The 18145-nt window shown below is 40.0% G+C and overlaps 1 protein-coding gene across 1 annotated transcript in view; it reads right to left on the bottom strand.

The window, feature by feature from the left end:
• cdk17 (cyclin dependent kinase 17) overlaps positions 1-17975 on the bottom strand; it is a 45792-nt gene extending 27817 nt beyond the window's left edge. Inside the window, exon 1 of the mRNA XM_014975103.2 lies at positions 17710-17975. The gene's annotated coding sequence lies outside the window, so the exon portion shown is untranslated. The remainder of the gene's footprint in view (positions 1-17709) is intronic.
• Positions 17976-18145: the final 170 nt, after the last annotated feature.

An 18145-nucleotide genomic window follows, 5' to 3' on the forward strand; every position in this document is an offset into this window, starting at 1 on the left:
CATGGCGAGAAGCTCTTAATGAATCAGCATCACAAGCTCGCACCAACACATAAGTCATCTTAGTTTTATATTGTCTTGAGGGCATGCCATAGAATAATAATAATAATAATAATAATAATAATAATCTTCGGTGGTTGAAGACATATTTTAGGATGCATCAAGCCTCCACCAGCTTCAGAACATCAATAAAAAACAACCCATTTGCTTTATTTATCATGAATAGATTTATGTTTTTTTACTCCTTGGTGTAAACAGAACACCATCATCAGCAAATGTTTGATTCATTCAACAGAGGAAGTGCAGGCTTCCTACATGGTTTTTATGACCAAATTTCACAGTTTTCCTGATTCCAAATCAAAGTCGTAGTTCTCTGTCCATTTCTGTACCATTTTACTAGTATAAATATGAAGGTTTCTACAGTGGTCAGTAGAATGTATAAGCGTGTTATTTGTCCGTTGTATGCATGTCGCTCTCCTATGGAAACCCATTTCCAAAGTCTAAAGTCAAAGTCTAGGAGATAGAAAATCACACTGTTTCTCCAACGGGGCTCGTCGTTGGAGAAACTGGTATCTCATAAAAAATCATGTCTCTGAATCGCACAATTATGACTTAGAAAGTTGAAATGATAATTTTGCCTAATATAACTGAAAGCCAACATTGTGACTTTATATCTCTTAATTATGACTTTGAATCTCATAATTGTGTCTACAAGACAAAATTGGGTCTTCCTCCTGGCCTTTTAGTTTTTCTTTCATGACAGAAATGGGCTTCCATACTCCTCCCTCACTAAGCAAATATATTTTTTCAACAAATTATGTAAATTGTGACTTTAAATGTCATCAATCGCTGTTTTTATAGTGCATTTTTTTCCAAACCAAATATCCACGCATTACATTTTTGAGTTTTGTCAAATGAAGAAAATTAATTTATTGTAAGTTTTTTTTTTTTTGTACTTTTGCAGGACTACCAATTAGTGTGAAAGGAGTTTTTATGATGAAATCTGTGTCTAATACATTGCAGTGGATGTTGAAATCATGAACTATGCTGAAAGACACCTAGGGATTTCCTTCAAAGAGAAATAGTGTAAAGTTCGGTTTGACATAACCACATACAGAAACAAATGTTTAACCATTTCAATCTGTTGGAAAATATTGTTTCCATCTAAATATTTATCCTCACCCTCTTTCCTAATGATTTTCACCATCCTACTCGACAACGTGTTAGTGACCACTGCTCCAGAGGAAATGCATCATGCCGGCCCTGGTGGCCCCATGTGATAAAGCTTTCCAGGGAGGGAAAACAAGAAAGTGAAACAGTTTTACGAGTCTGAAAGTGCAGCTTGTAAAGATGGGGGAAAAAAAGTAAAATAACTGCATCCGAGAAAAACAAAAAAAAAAACTCGCACAATCAAATTCTTCCCACCCGCCTCCCGCCCCGTGCGCACACACTCAGTCTATGAGATAAGCGCTCTTTGTCCCCCAAACACAGAAGTGTAACAGAGCAGGGTTTTATCTCTGCACCAAACCAAAACAAAGGGACTCATGTGACGTGTGTGTGTGTGTGTGTGTGTGTGTGTGTGTGTGTGTGTGTGTGTGTGTGTGTGTGTGTGTGTGTGTGTGTGTGTGTATCAAAACTGGCACATATGAATGATGTGTCTGCATGCAGGCGGGGAATTGATTTCAGCATGAAAAGGATCAGAAGCAACCCACCAAAAGGAGGTAGAAGCGCTGAGGGGAACTTTGCCCCCCCACCACCAACACACACTCTCTTTTCATCAGCAGCAGCATCTCCAGATATTCACACACACACACACACACACACACACACACACACACGCACACACACACACACTCGCTTTGACCCACATTCCCGACATCCCCCATTCCTTTGGATGCCTCCCAAGTGCACCCTGGGTAGTCTGGAGGAGAGGACTTCAAAGGACGAGAAGGTGGGCCGAGGGTTGCCGGGGACGAGGCCTAATTACTCGCTTAATTATGACCCACTCTGCAATCCTCCTACCATGCCTTCGTCTCACCCCCTCCACTTTGTTTTGTAACTCCTAAAATCAGGGTGAGGTAATGAAATGGAAAATGTGGCTTTTTTAAGTTCAATCCTGGAGATGAGGCTGAAAGTGACTGAGTGGGAGGAGTAAGAGTGTGAAAAGATGGGCGAAGAAGAACAGAGAGAGGGGGAGAAAAAGAAATGGAGAGAAAATGTGAGTTTATTTCTGAAAGCAGAGCCATAATTGAGTCTTTGTGTTTGGTTAAGAGCCATGAAATCAGCAGAGTGAGGGCAGGCATGTACAGTACTGCTGGGGAATGGGACTTGCTCAGGCCGTGGCAGTCAGACTCCATGTTTAAAGAGATTTCAGGAGCTGAATTCTGCTTTCATGAGAAGTTTGGTTGAGAGACGGAAAATAATGGAAATTCTGGCATTTAATTAATAAGGGGGGGGGGGAAATCTGATGGACCTCAGTTAAAATCAACCAACAACACCAACTTCAGGTTGATTGGCTGATCCAGATCAGGTTGTATCATACAGGTAGTTCCCTCTTCATTTAGGAAACATCTGCTATGAATCATTGCCCATAATATATGCAAGAAAATTTCAGTAGGCATGCACGTTGGTATACTGGAAACTTAGCATTTAGCTATGCAACGACACAACTGACACAACAAGATGATGAAAGATATTGGGTTCATAGAAAAACTTCCCATTTTATATTTTATAGCTATAATTTGAATTGAAGTTAGCACTTTAGCACTAGGTAAAAACAGTGTTGGTGAAGCACAATAGCATTAATTAATGCTAAATACCATGTTGGTATAGCGCTTTAGCATTAGCTACTGCTCAATACCATGTTGGTGTAATGCTAATGCTAACATTAGTGGAACTAATGTTTATGACTAGTGCTTTAGGGCTAGCCAACTTTTTTTTTCATTTTGGGTTTTAAGCTATCCACCAGCCCCCATCAAAATTCCCAACACAATCACAGATTCACTAATCTGGCTTTTACCAGTCGATACCAATTTATAGTCTTCTTTGGTGCATGGTCCGACATTTCTGATTGTAGTCGATTTTCTTTCTATGCGCTAAAAATCATACATTAAATTGGTGTAAACTTTATTGTAAATTAATTTAAATGATCAAAAAGTGCTCAGGATTCCTGATAATGGTGCACAGATAAATCATCGCCGAGTTCCTTGATTTTGGGAGACCGGTCATTGACCGATACTTGCATGCTAAACAAATCTTACCCTCTGCAAAGGTCTGAACATCAGCCCCATTTGCTCTGCTATGAGAGAGGACTGACTGACTGACAGACCCACCCACAAGGTCACATACCTGGTTAACGACAGTCGCCTTACTGTTGCCAAATTAACAACTTTGTTGCTATATTTAGCAGCTTTTCAGCCAAAGATATCTGCAATTGGCCTAATTGGGCTTCACAGAACTCCTTATGGCACCTTAAGGGGAAAGAAACAGGCTACTTAAAAATGCATGACTTCAACAAAGAAAAACATCTGTTTTTGTGCTGAATATATATTACAAAGATAATACGTTTGAGCAGATGCCGTTTTTCTCATCCTAAATCAGATGGACATGTCCCCTTTAAATAGCTCTGAGAGAGCTACAGATGTTTATTCTGACAGAATCAGAGCAGGAACAATGAACAGAGAGGAGTCGACCCGTCGCCAGCAACACCATCTCCTATAAAGAAACCTAGCAGCTAACGATGTTAAGAACCGCTTCTTAAAATAGGCACTCATATGAGAATCACAACCGGTTTAAAATAGATGAAATCATCTCCATCTTTTAGGAGGACGAGACAAAACCGGCCCAAGGGAAAAAATGATCTCACGTGTTCAAGAGACCCATTAATCAATGCCAAGGTTTTATTCACGCTTACATTAGCCATGAGGCTATTCAGCGCTTTAAAACTTTTATGTCAGATTTGATTTGGATCAGTTTTGTTGCAACAACTATGTTTTTAAAGACAGTGCACATAAAAGATGATTGGCTGAACTCAAAAAGCAATCACGCCACTCCGCTTAAATCTCTCCTAATATGAACTATTTACTAGAGGTCAGTTTGACATCAGTGACACCAGCCACCAAGCATCCGAGTTATGCAAATGTAGTTTATACATTTGTTTGACATTTTATAAATAATAAAAAAGAAGTTATTTGTTTTTTTTATTTATTCATTTCATTGAGTTCTAGAACAAAAAGAGAATTGTCTTTCAATCTGTAAGACTTTTAGAAGTGCTAGCTGTGCTAGGCTAGCATTAGCTAATCTCATGGTGGCAGCATGCTGGAGAAGCTCTGTTTTGCTACTTCTGATTTGTTCTGTTTGTTGACTTTTGTTAATTTTCATCATCTCTGCTGGCCAGAAATTTAGTTTTTCATGACAGTCTTCAGCTAGAGGCTTCTTCAGATTTATTGCAAGACTGACTGCAATATGCAAAGTTCCTAATTTGCACTTTGAACATCTATTTGACTTGTTACTGTTTTGCATTACAATACATTTTTAAATTATTAAATATCTATTAATAGTCATCCTATTCTCTTTTGAGAGGGATAAGAATAGCTGCATGTGAAAGACATAAGGTGTTGACGTGAAAAGATCGAGTAGGCCAGATATTTTTCACATTGAACCATAGAACCACACTGATCCGGTCTTATACGGGATCAAATATTTTAACATTTCTCCTGTTCCATCTACGGCTCACCTGATTCTCCACATTGGTTTCACAACATTTGCAAATTATGTAATCCTTCAATTGTCCACAAATCCTGACCGTTTCCTCCCACCCTCTCAGCCTGTTCACTGCCTACACTGTACGGAGAGCAGAACATCAACCCATGGAATCCAAGGGACCCAGCTGAAAAAGTAGAGCTGAGCTAAAAAAGAATTTACAGAAAAAAACAAAACAAAAAAAAACAAGGGAACCCACATAGGTGGTGTATTAACAGCCAAGATAGCTGAGGGTGATGATGATGATGATGGTGGTGCCTCAGGTTAGCATCAGTCAGCCCTGTGATGTGATGATCACAGCGGTGCACACACACCCTGGAGTCTCCCTGCTATATGTTACAATCAAAGCACCACTACGTCCAACACAAAGACTTCAAACAGACTGCAGGGGTCTCACCTTCCTACAGCCTAACAGCTCTATGGTGCATTTAGATACGCAAATAACTGCTTTCTGCTTAGTGCAGTACAGGAAAGTCTCAGAAAATGTCAATATAATCTCTCTGTTTCTCATTACAGAAACAAATTAAGTAAATTAATTACATTGGTGTTTGTCTACAGAATCCCATCTAAACACATGAACATTATAATTTTAGTGACAGAACGTGCAACTTTTGCAAAGCACGGTGAAGGAATCCTGATCAACCGGCCTAAAATGGCAACTGGATCTTTGCCGCCGTCTTCGGCCTCCGAGCGCCCATTCCATCCAAACCCAGCTGAGTACAGTCACAAGTACGTGTTTGTGTAAAGAACATGCACAAACAGAACATCAGTGCCACTGCCCAGCGCAGTGGGCGCTTTCCACTGAAAGACCCTTTGTTTGGGTCAGGAGGAAACCAAACGAGGAGCTGCAGCATGACTGAGCCAGAGGGGTGAGCAGGAATGACCTCCACAGAAAGCCTGATGTGGTCACATCGATAGGAAAACCTCCAGTGAGACAAAGGGTGAAAACGTGTCTGTGGGTGAGAATGCGAGGGAGGAGAGGAAGAAGAAGAAACGAGCAGTGTGAAAATGTCCGAGGAGAGAGTTCTGGAGAAGAAGTGAAAGTGAATGAAATAGAAAGTTTTTACATTATAAGCAGCAGAATTGAGCACGTGTCGGGTTATCCTGCTGACATGACGCTCGATCAGGACGCCTCAGCTTGTTGAGAAAACCAACAATGAAAAAAATAAAACTAACTCCCATGTACTGAATATGTTTGTTAAGCTTTGCAGGTGTGTAATAACCTCTTCATATCTGCCGTACTTTTCGGTAGCGTTGGTGTAGCTCATCATGATGCCACTGATTTTTTTTCCTGCAGCTCTCACACTTTTTATTCTGCACATGTGCAACACTGCAACAGTATTTACATAACCGCTTCCCAAATAGTGCATAGCGAACCAATATAAACTTGATCTCATGCAACGTTACGCAAACACTGTCTGCGCTGATGAAGATTTATTAAAGTGAAACTGACAGAATGACCTACTTTCTGATTAACTTAACTAATAATTATAGCTTTGAAATTCATTTCCAATTAGGCCAACATATATATATGGTGGTAAGGTTATTGCAAAACTAAAACCCCAACCTGACTAAGGGTCGTTGTTTATCGTGAAAAATATATGATCATGAGAAGAATTTTTATTTATCGTTGTCACAACAGATTTCAGTTCATTGTTAACACTGACTAAAAGGTTAGTTTTAATATTTCCTCCCTTATTTCTTAATCCCAATTTGCATCATTATTCACAGTTGTACTGACAAATATTGTGATAAAATCCTAAGTTTATATCGCCCACTGCTTGTCCTGACAGTGATGATGAACATACAGAAAAACTTGATGTTCCACAATTCTTCACTTTTGCTCCCACATGACAGGCTTTTCAATAAACCAACTAAATGGCACAATGATGCTAAGGTGATGGCAAGATTTTTTAGATGAATAATTACAGATGACCAATTGTAGTCCAAACTCATTACACAGCTAACTAGGTCACCAACACAAAAAACTCTAAAACTTCACATAAATGTGACAAACTGCTTCACTATCTGTCATTATGGAAGTGTAATTTGCAGGAAGGAAGGACTCCTAGTTGTTATAAACGCCAGTGCCAAGTCTTGAAGTTGTTGTTGGAACACAGAAGAAGACATTGGGGGAAAAAAAAAAAAAGACCAATGTGAACGACGGTTTTCCAGAAAAGTGAGTTTAAACTGTGGCTGAGGTCAGCCTCCAGGAGGAAAGCTGGTGCCTTTTTACAAAGCAAAGACACAGTTTGGGGGGGTGGGCACGTCCAACTGATCCAACTGTGGGGAGCCCTGGGGTAGACCCAGAACAGGAGGGCTTTTATGCCCCATCTGGCACTGGCATCCTCTAGGAAACCCTGGAGGGGAGGCTGCTGAGCAAATGATACAGAGAACCATTTTTTTTAAAAGCACCAAATTACCTCCAAAGTATTATCTGTTGGGTTTACGTCAATGCCTCCAAAACTTGGCATATCAAAACAGGACAAGCTGCCATGAAAACAAAGAAGATAGATCAGCAGGATTAATGAAGAAATGTTGCCTTCAGGTAAGGAAGTTGCAGCATTTCTCATATTCTGCACATGCAAACAAATGCACACGGTGCATCATCACAGCACCGATCTATTGCCACATGATGAAAGACCGCAGGCCGCAGCCACACAGAGAACTCAGCTGACAGGAAAGGTTTGACTGTACGCCCGGATGCTCCAGTTGCTGCAAGAAGAAGCTGAGGTTTGAGACTGAAACACTCAAGAGATATATGTACAGTGTATGAGTGTGTGTGTGAGCCGGGGGGAGAAGCTTGAGGTCACACCAAAGGCAACAGACTTTATTCATCCTCCAATTACAAAACAGAGTTCACGTGCAGAAGAGCTGATCCTCTTATCACGTCTTCACGCCGGCTATAATCATACACAGCGTTAGGAGGAGGCCAAGCGCTCAGCGGAGAGCCGGGTGCTCTGCTGCTTCACAGGTAACACTACGCTGCCCGCATCATCAGGAAAGAGGTACACTGTGGCTAAACAAACACGGCTAAAGAAAGGAATGCAAACGTTTAGTCGCTCAGAGTGATCATCCTGCAGCTTCGCCTCACACAGGATGTTTGCATGTGTCGGCTCAGGGCTCTGATTTAAAAACCACAGTTTAGTTTTTGCGGTTTGCTCTAGTCGACTTCTTTGCACCGCAGTGCTTCTACAGCAAACCAATAGTGAGCATACGGTGTGAATATTATCAATTGGGGTGCACCAATTTATCTGTGCCCATTACCTTAATTTTGGGAGATCGGTGATCGGCCGATTTTTACATGTGAAGCTGCTCTTATCCATCGATGTTATCAACCTCGGCAAAGGTCTAAAAGTCAACCACCGTGCTTTTATTTCACCTGGGTGACGCAGCTCCTCATCAGAGCTGCAGTTTCAAGCTTCTGAGCTTTTGCCTCACAGAGCAGCCTTCCCCTGTGACTCCTCCACTCAGTTCCTTCAGACTAGCCAGAAGCAATTAGCAAACACCTGGTAAAACTGCGCATCAGCTGAGCTCATAATATGAGCTACTTCTCAATGCAACGCTGGTAAAAACTTTGCTAAAGGTGGAGTTTGAGAAAGAACAGAAGTTTTTAAAGAGACAGAGGTCCAATTTCAAGGCATTAAGTAAAATTAGTTTTAAGTCATATTTGGTATATACAGCGTAAACTAAATTTTGAAGTCAAAGTAATATTTGGTTAACTAACTGTTAACAAAAGTTAACAGTTACTTCATCGTGTCGGCGTTTTTACTGAGCAAGTTTCAAATAACTCCAATGAAAGAAATGAAAGTAAAACAAACCTGCTATTGTTCTTCACTGTACAGCAGGGCCAGCCAAGAAACTTTAATAACTGCAGTGTGTTTTTGTCCAGTTCTTCTGTCAGGAGGAATGGACCAGAACTCCAGCAAATTATTGTGATCTCAAATGGAAAAGTTGGGTCTGATTTAACTTCAGACATTGAGGGGAAAAATGTCTCAATGCGGTGTATGTAAACTTCTGGTTTCCACTGTAAATAACAATTAAAAGATTCATCTGGAATCCAGCTGCAGACAGACATCTGTAACTTTTAAGCTCAAAAGGCTCCATCCAGTGACCCGGCCGGTCAGACAGTCAGACGTCAGAACCACCATAAACATCCGTTTAACCACGGCCCTCTTTGGTGGGGAAGTAGCGACTGAGGGGAAAAGGCTGACTCGGCTATTTTCAGTTTTGGTGATGTATTTACAGAAAAATAAAATCAAAACCAAGAACAAGAGTAAGCACAAGGGGGTAAGAAAAGGGGCGTCTGAAAGAAAAATAATGTAGTAAGGATTTTTTGTATTCATTATTTATTTTACAACAGCAAAGCTAGAATTCATTCAGTACTGGTTGTTTTGGAAAGTTTACCAAACCAAATGCTTTCTCTACATGTTGGTAAACTTTCCAAGATTTTTTAGATGAATAATTAGAGATGATCAATTGTAGTCCAAACTCATTACACAACTAACCAGGTCACCAACACAAAAAACTCTAAAACTTCACATAAATGTGACAAACTGCTTCACTATCTGTCATTATGGAAGTGTAATTTGCATAGAGAAAGCCTAACTTGTAGAGAAAGCATGTCTTATTCAATTCATACAATGTGCCTATAAAACTACAATGTGGCAGTGATTAATTAAAGCTGCAGGTCAAAGACTTCAAAAAACATAGGGGATGATAGACATGAACTTGGATCCTTCAGGAAGGCCAAATTATTTTATTTTGGTGTCCAGTTTGCAATAAAATGTCATTTCCAACTAAATGATGCAGTGGCTTTTTTATGGTGCTTATTAATCGCTGAGCGCATTTCTTTGTTACCAAAGCTAGCCAAAGCAGCTGCAGCAGGCCAAAATGATAAATCTGACTTCTGTAGTCTCTACATTCTATGGTTGTCTGGGCCGTTTCTTTTAAAGCTCAATGAACTGAAAAGAGTCCAGCTCTGCTTTATAGCCATCACTGCTGTCATTTGGACTGTTTTATCATGTCATGTAAAAAGTCTGTTTTTTTCTGCCAGTTTCTTTTAAACAGAGCACACCATATATGTATACATGTACTTTAGCTAAAAATGGATCTCTTTAATATTTACCTTTAATTTGCTGCTTGTTTTTCCCCACTATGTTAAAATAAAGAACGCTTCATTTCTATTCTATTCGGATGTGGCTTTAAATTAACTGAATAGAGTTGTCTAGAAAGCACAAGAAGTCCAACAATGTTGGCCTTGTCATCATTCAGTGCATCAATAAAACCTACTGATCAGACCTAGTAAAGGATTTACTTCTGCTTTTGTAGAATAAATGCAAGTGTGAACAAATTTTTATGGCCATTTCCATGGGCATAGTAAGAGTTCAGTGTGATTTCATCAGGGTGGGTAATAATTCTGACCTTAACTGAACATCTTCTGCGCCTGCAGGTCACTGCGGGGCAGCAGATTGTTCACGCATCAACGCTTGCAGTGTGAACGTAGCTTTGGCTAGTCAAATCAAAAGGTCACCAAAAGCTGACTCAATAATTCTTCATCAAGTCTGTGTAGTTAGGACATTTTCAGGATTTGCTGAAAAAGTACACAACAGATCAATGGAGAGTTTGATTATTGAATGATGAGCTGCAATTGGCTCCAACACTGCGGCAAGAAAAAGCCATCGTTTCCTGTGAACTTTCAATGCACTTTATTGGCTCTGATTGTAGATAACGCCTGTCTGAGAGGTGATGATTAGCCTGGCGGGAGGAGAGGCGCGGGGGGCAGAGGGGCTGTAATTACATGTTCCTTTTTGGAGCTTAAAAAAGAAACTGAGCAGGCAGAGGCAGGACTGTGAGATGGCCGGTTCCACCAGCTGATCTTCAGAGGAGTGGGAGATGTGTAGAGCAACATGTAAGCACAGCTGACTCCAATCCAACAGCCGGCGGAATCTGCTCCGTTGTTGCAGAGAGGTGAGAAGTGGTGGAGAGAAAAGGTCTGAGCGAAGCGGGCAGATGGTGAGAGTCGTGTTGGACGGGGTGTACTCGGGAACAGGATGACGCCTACAGCTGACTGTGCTTGGCGCCGACGCTCTCCTGCTTCCATCACGTTACAGAAAGGTACCAATTATAGCCGCCGTGTCTATCTGACACGGAAACAACTCCATCAAATGATTGTTTTGTTAGTAGAGTGTTTTACAAATACAGCTACTGTCAAATTAGCAACCTGGCTGGCTAGCTTTGACTTAAAGCTTAGCTGCCAAATATGAGATGTGGACTCGATCTGTGTGAGTTCAGACTGCTGGAAACTGGGGAATAAACCGCAACTATCAGCTTTGATGCTTTAGAGTTCAGTTATAAGCAAAGTATGAAGTAACTATGTTACCTTCAGTTATTATAAAACTGTTGTATCAAATATGACATAAAATATATTTTACTTCCTGATTTAACACCTTGACATTGGGCCTCTGACTCTTTAAGAAACTCTTGTTGTTTCTGACACTCCACCTTCAGGAAGTCATCACAAAATGGCTCCTATTAACCCTTTAATAATGTATTTAATCAGCATTGCACTGAGAAGTAACTCCTATAATGAGCTCAGCAGATGAACAGTTCCACCAGATGTTTGCTAATTGCTGCTGGCTAGTCTGAAGGAGTCGTGGAGGAGAGGTGTTCTGTAAGGTGGAAGGTCGTACGCTTGGAAGCTGCAGCTCCCTGAAGGTGGTGCTACGTCCAGCCAGGTGTTTTGAATTGCTGAATGGTCACCATGGAGATTAAAGGATTTCTCAAAACAAGGCAACATGCCAAATATGTTTTTCACCCCTATAAAAATGTTCTCTGTTCTACTTTGTTTCATTAAATATTGCATATTTAACTTATTGCTGAGCAGCTAAACAGAAAAGATTTCTAACTAAATAGTTTTGTGTTTTTAATTGGTAGGACAAATGATTCCTCCAAGTACCTTTAACTTGTGAATTTGGCCTGCTGTGCAAAAGTTTGGACGCCACTGCCATATGCAGTGCTTGTGAGCTTTCTGCAATACAGACAAATTAAAGTATCAGACTATAATCACTCATCTACAGTTTTAAAAAATGCATTTAACATCTGGTATAAATGATCATCTTGATGGCCTTTTCATTTCCACTGAGACTTGGGGCTGTTTGCCCCAAATAAGCCTGACCTTTAATCATAACTTGACTGTCAGTCCACAGAACTGGTTGTACTGAAGTAGGAGGTCACCTTTAAACTCTGGGGTAAGGCGGTCGGATGTTAAAATTCATTCAAGTAAATTTCATTTCACTTAATCAGCACTTTGTCATTAGATTTTAGAAATGAGTCCAATCTGAAGTGAGTACTGCCAAAAGAACTGGTAGGTTAGAGGTCAGGGAGAAGAAGAATTCCAAAATCAACAAAATACGTTACCATCAGCAAATATTTTGAAGGCTTTTAATAGTTTTTATTTTTTTAGATATATGCTTTCAAAAAGTAGAGAAAGCTGCAAAGAATAAATTCAGAAAGCTTGCCTATTCATCGTTTTTGTTTTGGAAACTTATTTAAAATTCTACAACATTTCTGGCATCACAATGCCAGGAATAACCAATACTTTAAGCTCATCTTTAAAAGAAAATATTAATCTGAATTGGTGTCACTCACTAGCTAGCCACAATTTACGAGAAACACTCTGCACAGGGGGCTTCCGAGACATGTTGTCCCAGCGGTTCTCTGGTTGCATGTACAGTAGTGCGTCTTAAAAGAGCGCAATGAAAACCTAGTGATGTATTTTGAATTAATATGCTACAGCATGCAGATACATTTACTCTCTGCAGTGAAGGAAATAGGTTGCTGAATTAAACATCATAAACAGGAAAAACAAACCAGCCTGCTTACTGTTGACCTAAAAAGAGATACATCAGGATGGAAAGGCTTTAAAAGCTTCAAGTCGTTAGAAGAAAGACTGCAGGTGGTTGGAACATTTATCTCAAAAGGGAAGCCATGACCTCCAAGTTTGGCAGGGGTCAGAATAACACAGTTAACTCCTCAACATGCGCTTCCTGCATCAGTGGGTTGTCTGATCCACTAAAGCCAGGGTCATGACTCGCAACTGACCACCAAAGACAACATTTGTCATTAAAACGTAGCTCAGAATCTCTGGTTATCAGCTTGAATCAATAGTTTGTGATCATTCATTGTGACGCTAAACTTGAGAAGTTATAATAGTAAAGAAATCTTTATATTCCATAAGATTGTACGGGGTACATTACTTTGGCTGTCACATAATTGTCTCCTTCATTTTTACGCATGGAGAGGAAAGTTTAATTCCCAACATGCAGTCTAGAACATTTATAGACTGCATAATAAAATACTTAGAGCAGGTAACACAGAATCAGACCCTTCAGTATCATGAGATGAGATGAATTTTCAACAGCGCACACAAAGTGTCTGCATAGATTGGCAGGATATTAACTGTTTAATTGGGTTATTGCTGCATCATTTGAGAAGCACTTTGAACATCAATCTGGCAGCAGATGTGTACATAGTACACATATTAGTGTGACACTTGTACCTTCTAAGTGTTTTTTAAAGTGGGGGCCGCAGCCCTCTGTGGGATCACCAAAAGGCATTAGGGAGGCCTCAGAAAGTTGGAAGGATGATAAAAGATTCTAAAATATAAAATTATTTTTTAAAATATAAATCAAACAAACTTATTGAAATTTGCCATGCTCATCTTTCTGATTGGCTGCCAGTCAAATATATTAATCTGTTTTGCTTCTCAAGCTAGCATAGCAGCAGCAGAATGAACAAGTTTCTGACAAGAAAAGGACAGGAGGAGCCAGACTTCAGGTGGGTTACCTGGTTTATAACTTAATGCTTCATCCTGCCACTGAGCCCAGGTTAAAATGAGAAAAAGGAAAACCAGATTGAAAAACTTCACTGATGTAGTTTGAAGGCAGAGTAAAAAGAGTGAAATTCCATCCGCTGAAATATTCATCTCTGTGATGAATATTTCACTGTCAAATGATACCACTTGAGTTTTCAGTGGGGGGAAGCAACTTTATGAATGAGCAGCATGTTTATTTGAACGCGTAACCTTTATGAGTGTGTGCATGCGAGTGTGTTTAATCCTCGTCTGCTGCTGCTCTTACGACGCCACGGCCTAATCTCAGGATTAGGAGCCGATCTCACCCCGCTCAATCCTCCGTGCAGGAAGCACACACACACACACACACACACACACACACACACACACACACACACACACCAGAGAACATGCTTACAAGGCTTGAAGAGGGCAACTGTCCAAGGACTGACGGCAGAGAAAAAGGACGCATGAAGTTAGAATATGAGCCAACAAATTCATAAGAAACAGCACAAATGAATGCAATATGAAGGGTTTTTCTACAATAGTAAATAAAGTCTGACTCTATTTGAAGTGGGAAACATCCTCTGGGGTTTTGTGCAAAAAAGAAAAAAGAAAAAAAAAAGACAATGTGCTCCCAACAACTGACATTCCTTGCATGACTAACATAACTTTCTCAGTGGTGTGTGTATGTGTGCGTTCGTATAGCTACGGACGGCCGCTTGTGTGAGTATGCCCATACAAACTGGACTGAGGCAGAAAAGCCCTGGAATAAATGGATCGCCCTCAAAAGCAAGCCAACAATTAGAACCTCCAGTTTATGATGTACATGGACAGAAAGAGATCAGGTCAAAAACTTTGTTCCATTTTCATCTCCTCATACAAATGCATGTTAACATACAAGAAGAAAGCAATTATTATAGCAACAACTGGAACAATAAGAGTTAGAACGGATGTTTAAATCGTGAAAACAATTCTATTTTTGTGTTAAAAAGCTAATTTGAAAAGAAAGGTAGTCTCCAAATGATTAATTGATACTTTTCTGGTCTTTAAGAGTGATTTAAAGCAATAATTTTGATTTTTTTTTTTAGATTATTTTTACTACTGAGAGAATATGAGCATTCTGTACCTGTAGCAAAAAACTCTGTTAGCATCTTCATGTCATACATGCACAGATTAGCTAACAGTGGCAGCAGAAGCCAGTGGCTTCCTCTGGAGATGCACTGATCGGAGATCTGTGGATAATTTCTGGATTTTTCTTTACAAGTTTCAACATTTGTGAATAGGACATTAAAATCTTAACCAAGTGACATCTGAACTTTTTATCCTAAGGACCAAAATTGCCAAGTTAAAAGCAATTATGGGATTTTTTTTAATTATTAAATTCAAAAATTCATGGCATTGTGTTATCTGTTCAAACAAAAAACTAAAACATGCTAAATTTTGTTGAAGCAAACAAAATAAATTTGATTTTGTTAAATGCAAAACATTAAAAGGGTCAGACATATGTTTCATTTTGATGAAATATATAATGTATGAGGCTCTTTCTTCAAAGAAAAACGTTGATCAACTTTAACATCTGTCATGAAAATCTGAACCAGACAGCAAAAACGTCTAAAAATTAGACAGAAGTCCACTGCAGCACACTACAGTCAGCAGTGAGGAAAAATCTGCACCATTTCTGCACTTCTTTTAAAGTAAAACAAACCACACACACTTAGTGGAAGGAACTATTTTCAGATTATTATAATTTTTTTGTTTTGAATATGTTCTGCTTTTAGACTAATGGGTCGTCTGAAAGGCCCAAACACAAAAGCCACACATGCACACACAAGTAACTGAAAGCACACACACACACACACACACACACACACACACACACACACACACACACGCACACACACACACACACACACACTCCTCTAATCAATAAAACATCGGCTCAACTAAGCATTACATAAAAAGAGAGAAAGCGCTGCAAGCTTCTGGAATGGTTGCCTATAGCAACAGAGTCTCAGGCAGGCCGATGTCCAGAAGTTTAGATAGGCTCACCTTTAGACTCCAGTGTTCCAGCCATCGATACAAACACTGTTTCGTTCAATATGCCTCCATAATCCTAACTTAAACATTTCAACAAGCTTACCTCAAAAACTTGTGTTGTGTTTTTACACTATAACCAAATAATAAGATAATTCAGAGCACATCACACAAAGAAAGATTGAGACTCAGTTGTTTACCACTATGGGAAGATGAAACAAGAAGATTTTTATTTTAGCCTGATGGAGCCATTGTTGGGAAAAAAAACTAAGACACCACCATCCTCCAACAACTTTCTGTTGTCTTCTTTGTCGTTTCTGATGGTAGTAACATCTGGCTGTTGATCAAGTGACTTGTGTTATGCGAAAATGAGTTTCCGTTGTAGTTTAGCAAAATATAGCTATTTCAATTTGGCTGGAAAACCCACCTTATCCTAGCGCAAAAACTTCTTATGGTAAGAAACATTGCTCCTTTAAGCAATTTTATTTTTGTTATTTCAATTTGAGCAATTATATGGTCAATGGGAACTGCGAAATATTGTCTCTGTTGGCTGGAAATCGAGCTCTTAGCACAAGACTATCATAAAGCAACAGTCTTTGGTTAGAGGCGTCTTCAGATTCATTGGAAGATTGACTGCAACAGGAGATGCTTCTCACCCGCAGCATTCTTGCCCACAACGACTCTTTGAAGATACTTTGATCAAACATGTTACAACCTTTAGGATAAATAAAGTATTTTTTGAATTGAAATATATCCATCTATCTATCTCTCATATATATTTTTTATTATTATTTTTAAAGGACACAGAATAAAAAAACAAACTGAAGCCCCAACCATATCATACCAACACCACCCTTATTTGTCCAAAAATATATCAAGAATAGAAACTGGGAGTGGGACTTTATGTTCTTTCATCACACCAAGCAGTTTCTATGTTCCCTCTATATGCTCCATAATGCAGAGGCCAATCAATACTAACTCTGCCTATGCCCCACAGACACAGACAGGGGTAATTACTCCATCCTATGGGGCAGGAACCAGAAAGGGGGCATCAATTCCACAACCCACAGCCTAGATCTCAATGTGGGTCAATACACACACATTCAGTTCCATGCAATGCCAAAACAACAACAAAAACAAAAACATCCTGTTGTTCCAGATGAAGGACAACAGATGTAAATGAAACTGGACATGAAAATAATAATAATAGCATGAAAACAACATCATCATCATCATCATCATCATCATCATCATCATCATCACTCACTCACTCACTCACTCCTTCATATGGACTGATGAAAACTGATGAGCAGAGTCGTTTCAATATCGTTCAAACACAGATTGCTCTCTGGGAAGATTACACCCTTTTACAACATCTCAGCGTTGCCAGGGAGACAGCAGGGGTGGTGCATTCCTGATGCTGATGCACGTATCCACAAATGAGGAGGGCAAACGTGAAGAGAGCATGCCTGCTTCTAATGTGCCTTAATAAACATCAACAGGGTTTTAATGCAACAGAAGGAAGAAGTTCAGGCTCGAAGTAAAATGACTTTAATTGGTCAAAGTGTTGTGTTGCCGGAGGCTTAGAAGTAAACACCCACTTGTGACAGTTTGCATACTTTTAAGATCCCTCCAGTTAGAAGGCATTGTGAAATAGTGCAGCATTATTATGGTAACATGCATTAAGTATAAAAACGAAATGTGTTTATTTTAAATTAGAAAGATCACTGATTACAGAAAAAATGGCATAAAGGTGCAACCATCATCCATGTTGTTCAGGTATTATATTTGTGCGTTTAAAATGATTTTGTAATCATTTTGTAAAATGTAAATGTAATGTGAACAAACCAACGGCATCTCTGTGATAATGAAGTGAACACAGCACGCACAATGGCATTGCTCTGGCTGAATTGTTTCTCAGCTACCGTTTCCTCTTCGTTCTCATCCCCACGCACCACACAGCCAGTTATTAACACTTCGTCCTTTTCCGTCGAGACAAAAGCAACGTCGCCGTGTCCATTATCGGACAGGCTGCGCGAGGACATTTGAGCTCGGCTTACCTGAAAATGGTAAATCCTGTCCCTCCAGGAAGGACTCCCCGGAGCTGCCAGGGCCGGATGCCCTCCTCGGCTTGCCTTTATCCGCCCACCACGGTCAGCAGCGGCTCTTACAAAAAGAAAAAGAAAAGAAAAAAAAACACAGCTCCGCTTGTGTTTTCGCGTTATGTACCAGAGGCTCCCACGGAGAGATAAATATCCTCGGAAACACACATAAAGGGAGGCGTGTTTGTAAACGAGGTGCCCGAAAAATGTCGTTTGTTCGGCGGCGGAGGCAGTTTAAAGACGCTGGAGGAGGACCTAACGTCGACAGACACGGGAGTGGTGCAACCGATAGCTACAGAGTCCCACGGCGAGGTGAGACGAACTTCCGTCGACTTTTCAAAATAAAACCACGCCCCACGCTGCCTGGTGTGTTGTTTTCTGCGAGAGATTTCAA

The sequence above is a fragment of the Poecilia mexicana genome, unplaced genomic scaffold (genome assembly GCF_051168715.1).
Source record: "Poecilia mexicana isolate PSO_F unplaced genomic scaffold, ASM5116871v1 scaffold_23, whole genome shotgun sequence".
Taxonomy (NCBI): Eukaryota; Metazoa; Chordata; class Actinopteri; order Cyprinodontiformes; family Poeciliidae; genus Poecilia; species Poecilia mexicana.